This window comes from Bos indicus, chromosome 1 (assembly GCF_029378745.1).
Source record: "Bos indicus isolate NIAB-ARS_2022 breed Sahiwal x Tharparkar chromosome 1, NIAB-ARS_B.indTharparkar_mat_pri_1.0, whole genome shotgun sequence".
Taxonomy (NCBI): Eukaryota; Metazoa; Chordata; class Mammalia; order Artiodactyla; family Bovidae; genus Bos; species Bos indicus.
The window spans coordinates 97564554-97572163 of NC_091760.1; the positions used below are offsets into that span (position 1 = coordinate 97564554).

At 38.0% G+C, this 7610-nt stretch overlaps 1 non-coding gene across 1 annotated transcript; it reads left to right on the plus strand.

Annotated features, from left to right (window-relative positions):
* The first annotated feature begins 4109 nt into the window (after window positions 1-4109).
* TRNAK-CUU (transfer RNA lysine (anticodon CUU)) lies at window positions 4110-4182 on the plus strand. The gene has a single exon. It is a non-coding gene; the product is annotated as a tRNA-Lys (tRNA).
* Window positions 4183-7610: the final 3428 nt, after the last annotated feature.

Sequence of the window (7610 nt, forward strand, 5' to 3'; positions counted from 1 at the left end):
ACTTTGAGCCTCTCACCCTGAGCCTCTAGGGAAAAACAGAATGAAACTTTAAACCTAATAGCTTCTTATTTTAAAAATGAATTATATAAAAACACAAATAATATCAGGAAACATCTATTGCATGTCCACTAGGTACAAAGCTCTAAATGTCATATAATAAATGTAAATGCAAATTTTGCCCCTGGCTCTAGCTACGGTACTCTCCTTAGGAAGTTCACACACAAACCTGTGACAAATAACAATTCAAGATTACATAAAAATCCAAAGCAATAGGGCAGTACAAAACAAATTGCTAATTTGTGGAAGAGCAAATAATAGCTATAGAATTCAGAGAAAGGAGTGATTATGCCCAACTAAGGTGGAAAAAAAATTTTTTTAAATCTCTGATAGCAGTTATCTGAGAAGATAAGACTGGTATGAAACAGAGGTAGTTGTCTTTCATTGGGAGAGGACTTTATCAAGGCCTAACTGAAAAAATGCTTTATCGAGGACTAACTGAAAAAAATCCTTTGTTAAGCTGTAAAGTCATAATGTAATTTCAAAGAGACCTGGGATCCTCTGGCAAATTAACATGAGATAGGCCACAGGCCTTTTAGTCTTTTAAGCTCTGCATTTCCTGGAAAATGGAAAATGAGAGGGTTCATGATCTCTGTACAGAATTCTTGTATAGTATAGTCTGTATAGTCCATGGGGTCGCAAAGAATCGACACGACTGAGCGACTTTCACTTCACTTCATGATCTCCGAGTCCCATTCCAGTCTAAGACTGTAAGATTCTGGGACCCCTTGGAAACTTCTGGGACCCCTGAAAAACTTACTAGACTGTGACATCATGTATTGACATAAAACTTTCCCAGCACCTAACAAAGTCTATGGGACTTGGTATTTGGAAGTTGACGGTAGGATTCTCAAATCAGCTTTTCATTCATTGAACATGTTTGCTTAGGGTTTACTAGGTCATGGTCCCCTCTGAGACTTGCAGGTAGGAATGCAAAAAATCTTGCCCTCAAGGAGCTCACCTTAACAAATATGTGTCAATATTTACTTAAAAACACATATTCTCTGTCATCTCTTCCACTCCTGTAAATCTATTTTATTTCAAAATAAAAATTTAGAAAGTGTAAACCAAAAAAACAAACAAAATTCCACACATGACAACCTGCTCCAGGATTCTTGCCTGGAAAATTCCATGAACAGAGGAGCCTGGTGGTCCATTGCGTTGCAAAGAGTCGGATATGACCACATACACATTCAGATGTATAAGTAACTCTCATAACTAAAAAAGACAATTCAGTTTCTCTTTGTGAGCAAAGAGTTCCCCACAACTCAGTAGGGAAAATAATAGTTTTGAGGGGTAGGGGGTTGGAGTTAATTTGTTTTAACAGATGATGCTGAAAAAATTGAATATCTATACATGAAAGAATGAAGTTGGACTTGTATCTAAACCATTTAGAAAACTTAGCTCAAAATAGATCAAAGATTTATGTGTAAGAACTAAAATTATAAAACTCTTAGAAAGAAACACAGTAGTAAATCTTTGTGACCTTAGATTAGGTAAGGGATTCTTAGATTGTCACCAAAACTACAACTAGCAAAAGAAAAGGTAAATTGAACTTCATCAAAATTAAAAATGCTGGTATTTCTTAAGGATACATCCAGAAAGTGAAAAGTCTTCTCACAGAATGGGAGATATTTGCAAATCAGATGTCTGATAAGGCAGTGCAGTGGTAAACAATTTGCCTGCTAATGCAGGAGACTCAAGAGGTTTGACCCCTGGCTGGGGAAGATCTCCTGGAGTAGGAAATGACAACCCACTCCAGTATTCTTGCCTGGAAAATTCCATGAACAGAGGAACCTGGTGGTCCATCCCATTACAAAGAGTCAGATACGACCACACACACATTCAGATATGTAAGTAACTCTTATAACTAAAAATACAATTCAGTTTCTCTTTGTGAGCAATACAGAAATACATTTCTGCAAAGAAGACATAAAAATGGCCATAAAAACCATGAAAAATATTTATTATTAGTCATTAGGGAAGGGCAGCTCAATCACTTCATACTTACTAGGTTGATGGTAATCAAAAGACAGATGATAACAAGTGTTGGAGAGAATGTGCAGAAATTGGCACCTTCATACGTTGCTGGTGGGAATGCAAAGAAGTGCAACTTTGGAAAACAGTTTGACATTTTCTCAAGATGTTAAACATAAAGTTACCATAAGATCCGGCAATTCTTTTGCTAGTTATATAACAAAGAGAACTTGGTTATAACCATAAAAACATATGTCTACACAAAAACTAGTTCACAAATGTTCATATAAGCATTATTCAGAGTAGCTAAATTGTGAAATCAGACCAAATGTCCATTATAGTTGAAGAATGGATAAACAAAACGTGGTACATCCCTAAAACAGTTGCAAAAGAGTCCGACATAATTTACAATTAAACAACAGCAATAAAAAGGAATGAAGTACTGAGACACCTGACAATGTGGATAAACCTTGAAAACACTAAGCTATGCAAAAAGAGGCCAGACACAAAAGGCTACATATTGTATGGTTCCATTTATGTTAAATGTCCAAAACAGACCAATCTATATAGACAGGAAGAGATTAATGGTTGCTAGAAGTTGGAGGAAATGGGAAATGGGCAATGATTGCTTAGTGGTCTTGGAGTTTCTTCTGGGGTGATGAAAATGTCCTGGAATTACAGACTAGTGATGATTACATGACATTGTGAACATACACTTTGTTATATGCTTTAAACAGATGAATTTTATGTGAATTATATCTTAATTAAAAGCAAATACCTGCTAAGTATTATTAGAGGGGCTTTCCCAATGGCTCAGCAGATAAAAAATCCACCTGCATTGCAGGAGACATGGATTTGATCCCTGGGTCAGGAAGATGCCCTGGAGGAAGGCATGGCAACCCACTCCAGTATTCTTACCAGGAAAATCCCATGGACAGAGGAACTTGGCAGGCTGCAGTCCATGGTGCTGCAAAGAGTTGGACACAACTGAAGCGACTGAGCACAGCACATACAAGTATAGTTAGAGGATTATAAATAGACTACTGTGAGAGTCTTGGGGAGGCTGCGAAGCCCAAAGGAAGAAAAGGTTGAGCAGAATCTGAAGAAGAATGCTGATGACTACAGTAGGTGGAGAGGGTCAGCACGGAAGAGGCCAGAGTAAGTATCTCACAGGTGGACTTCAGTTCCAAAGCTAATCCTGCCACTTAGTAGCAGTATGACCTTAGACAGGTACTTAATCCCACTAAAATGTGTATCCTCATCAGCAAAATGGAGTATAATACCTGCTTCATGGGTTTGTTGTACAAATTAGGTATGTACAGCAAACCCATATATACAGTGCTTGCTGTATGTAAGCACTCAGTAGGGAAGTTGGTCCTCTATATCTTCAGGTTCTGAATCCACAGATTCAATCAACTATAGATATTTTATATATATATATATATATATATATATATATATATATATATATATATATATAAGCTAAGCTAAGTCACTTCAGTTGTATCCGACTCTGTGCGACCCCATAGATGGCAGCCCACCAGGCTCCCCCATCCCTGGGATTCTCCAGACAAGAACACTGGAGTGGGTTGCCATTTCCTTCTCCAATGCATGAAAGGGAAAAGTGAAAGTGAAGTCGCTCAGTCGTGTCTGACTCTTCGCGACCCCACGGACTACAGCCTACCAGGCTCCTCTGCCCATGGGATTTTCCAGGCAAGAGTACTGGAGTGGGGTGCCATTACCTTCTTCGATATATATATATATATATATAGAGAGAGAGAGAGAGAGAGAGAGAGAGTGTTCCAAAAACCAAAACTTGAATTTGCTGTGCTCTGGCAGCTATTTCATAGCATTTACACTGTCTTTACAACTATTTACATAACAGTTACATTGCATTAGGTATTATAAGTAATCTAGACATGATTTAAACTATACAGAATGATGCACATAGGTTATATGGAAATATTACACCATTTTATAGAATGAGGATCCACAGGTTTTGGTATTCAAGAGGGTGCTAGAACCTATCCCCCATGGATACCGAGCAACAACTATATTTAATAAGTGTAGGGAATTCCCTAGTGGTCCAGTGGTTAGGAATCCACACTCTTATTGTGGACGACCCAGGTTCAATTCCTGGCTGGGGAGCTAAAATCCCAGAAGCCACGCATTGTGGCAGAACAAAACAAAAAACAAAAAAACCCCAACCAACCAAACCAAAAATCCCCCAAAACACAAGTGAAGCCTTCTCTTTCTTTCTTCAACCTCCCCTTATTTCTTTTTTAGGTGGATTAATGTTGAGTGTCATGGTAGGGCAGTGAAAAGGCCTAGCTTGAGTCTGACTGTCAGAAAATTTAATGAGGCTTAAATATAAAGGCAGTTGGAAGCAGAGGAAGGTGTTTCAGAGTCCGAAAATAAAGATTCTGCAAGCCAAGAAAGGTACTTTGGATTTAGTCCTGGGATTTAGTCTTTTTTTTTTTTTTTTTTTACAGAAAAACCTATTTATTTGGATGCTTTATTATTTTTTTTACTTTCACTTTCATAACTTACTTTATTATTTTTTTAAATTTAATTTTATTTTTTAACTTTACAATATTGTATTGGTTTTGCCATATATCGAAATGAATCTGTCACAGGCATACATGCGTTCCCCATCCCAAACCCTCCTCCCTCCCTGGGATTTAGTCTTAAATCACCTGAAATTTTAGGGAGAAAAGGAATGTGAAGACAAGATGCAAGCAGAGGGAAGAATGGCTCAGAAGAGACAAAAATAGTACCTCTGGGACCTCAGGAAAGGACACAGATTTTTAATTTCATTAAGTAAAACCAATGTCTATATCTTAGAGGCACTTGATGTGGTCTATTTGCCAGAAATGATTTTCTAATGATTATTCCATGACTTCCTCTTTTAATTGCTTGATTCAGGAAGCATTTTGATAAAAGTGAAGTTGCTCAGTCATGTCTGACACTTTGCGGCCCAATGGACTGTAGCCTACCAGGCTTCTCCATCCATGGGATATTCCAGGCAAGAGCACCGGAATGGGTTGCCATTTCCTTCTCCATCAAATCCAAGTCTCTCACATTGCAGGGAGACGCTTTATCCTCTGAGCCACCAGGGAAGCCCTAAAGTGAAAGTGAAGTTGCTCAATGCTTCCCTGGTGGCTCAGTAAGTAAAGAATCTGCCTGGCAATGAGGGAGACCTGGGTTCATTCCCTGGGTTGGGAAGATCCCCTGGAGAAGGAAATGGTAATCCACTTCAGTATTCCTGCCTGGAGAATCCCATGGACAGAGGAGCCTGGCAGGCTATACAAAGAATCAGACATGACTTAGCGACTACACCACCACCAGCACCAAACCTTAGCTGATTCCAGCAAAAGAAGGTGCTTGTTTATTGTAGGGAGCAGTGCCACACCAGTCTAAGCAATCCATGGCAAAATTGAAAGCCGTTATATAACTTGCTCTGTGTTTATTTCCCTTTCAGAGATTAAATGAGAACAAATTTAACCTAACTGACTTCAAAATCTTATGAAAATAAGTAAACGTTTCAAAGCTGTTTGAAGTACTCTCCATCAATGGAGAGTATCTTTTAAATCCAAAATTTCATTCGGTGTAATAACTAAACAGTGAATTTTTATTCTTTTCCTGAATGAATTTTTAGTGTTCCCCCTCTAATCACAACTTTGAATATTTCTACAACAGCAACAAAAAACCTGAATTCTTATTCTGAAAAAAGTCCTTGCAGTATACTGCAGTAACAGTGAAACTCAAACATTATATGGTGCCTTGCAGTTATAAAACACTTTGACAAATATAACCACATTTAGATTAATCTATTTCTCCCAATAAATTCATCTGGTAAATATTACTGTCATCCCTGTTGTAGGGATGATGAGCTTGGTGTTCAGGGAGGTTAAATGAATTGGCTAAGAGCATCCAACTAGAAATGGGAAGGGTCACTGAATAAACTCAGTTTCTTAACTCCTAATTTCAGACTCTGCCCATCTTCCTGCATTAAACTTTACAAAAAATTCACACACACACATGTGGTTATATATTTCATCTGGAAATTTTAATTGGGAAATGAACAGTCATAATATCTAAATTAGGTTAGAAGTGTATTAATTATGGTTTTTATTTTGTATATTTTATGATGCTTTGCTATCTTGGTGGCCTTAGTGATGAAGGGGAGGATTTCCCTCCCAGGGCTTTGATCTCTGGAAATTATCCTAGAGCTAGCAAACAACTTCCCCTGTGAACGTGCCTTTCCTCTGGAAACCATCCAACCCAAAACCCATATCCCCCAAATCCTCCTTTATTTCTCATATATGAAGCCAATATCTCCCCTGTTCCAAATCACCCCCGGGCTAGATACTGGAAAATTAGAGACCACCCCTATAGAGCAGAGCCTGCCAAAACTATTTTAACTATCCAATCCCAAATTCACTCAGACTTTTGTACACTGTCCCACCCATTTGTTCCTGCAGAAACCAAAATAAAGTCTCTGGGCTATGCTTTCTCTTTCACTCCTTCTGCCTCCAGACCGACTCTGGTGCTTCCCCATGTGGCCCTGCACTGTGCGGCATGCCGCCTGCTCTTGAACACTGTAAATAATAAACTCTTCTTTTAAAAGCAATTGTCCTTGTGTCTGTCACCTTACCATATTTGATTAAAACAAATCCCAGGTAGGAATCCAGACAAGTACAATTGAAAAATGTAGGGAGCTAGGGGCACTAACTCTTGGGCTATTGAAAATCTGTGTATAACTTTACAGTTGGCTTCTGTATCCACATCCACAGATTTAACCAACTGTATACCATGCAAGAACTGTAATACGCATTTTCTGAAAAAAAGAATCCGTGTATAAGTGGACCTGCATAGTTCAAGCTCATGATGTTCAAAGGCCAACTGTATGGTATTGTTTCTTAACTAAGAATAAAGAAAGAACTGAAGAAAAAGAGAAAACAATGCTCTTCCATCATGGATAGGAAATGAAAGAACAAATACACTTTTTTTCAGTGTGTTACTTATATGTTTATTTCAATATATTTATTGAGAGCTCACTACATGCCTGGCATTGTGCAAGGCACTGAATATACAGTAATGAACAAAACAGGTTTGTTCCCTGTCCTTGTAAGACTCAATTTAGAGAAAAAAAGTAGGCCCCCCCCAAAAAAAGTAAACAAACATACAATTACAAACTGTGGTACTTGCTTCAAGGGAAATAAATATTGTGTAGTGGGAAGAACCCTATAAATTGATCTGGAAAAATCTATCCAAGGAAATGACATTTATGCAGAGGATTAAAGGGAAACAAGGAACTAGCTTTGCAAAGTATGGGAAAGAACATTCCAGGATTGTATGGAAGGTCGTGAGCTAAGCAAAGTTTGGCATCTTTGAGGAACTGGAAGAAGTCATGTACACTGATGTGGCAGGATATACTGCTAAGTGCAGAAGAGCATATATAATCCAATACCATTTTTGACAAGAGACATATACATATATGCATGTCAGGACAAAGAAAATTAAGAAGAATATAAAATAGGCTGTAAATAATGATTATTTTTGGAAAGAGTGGA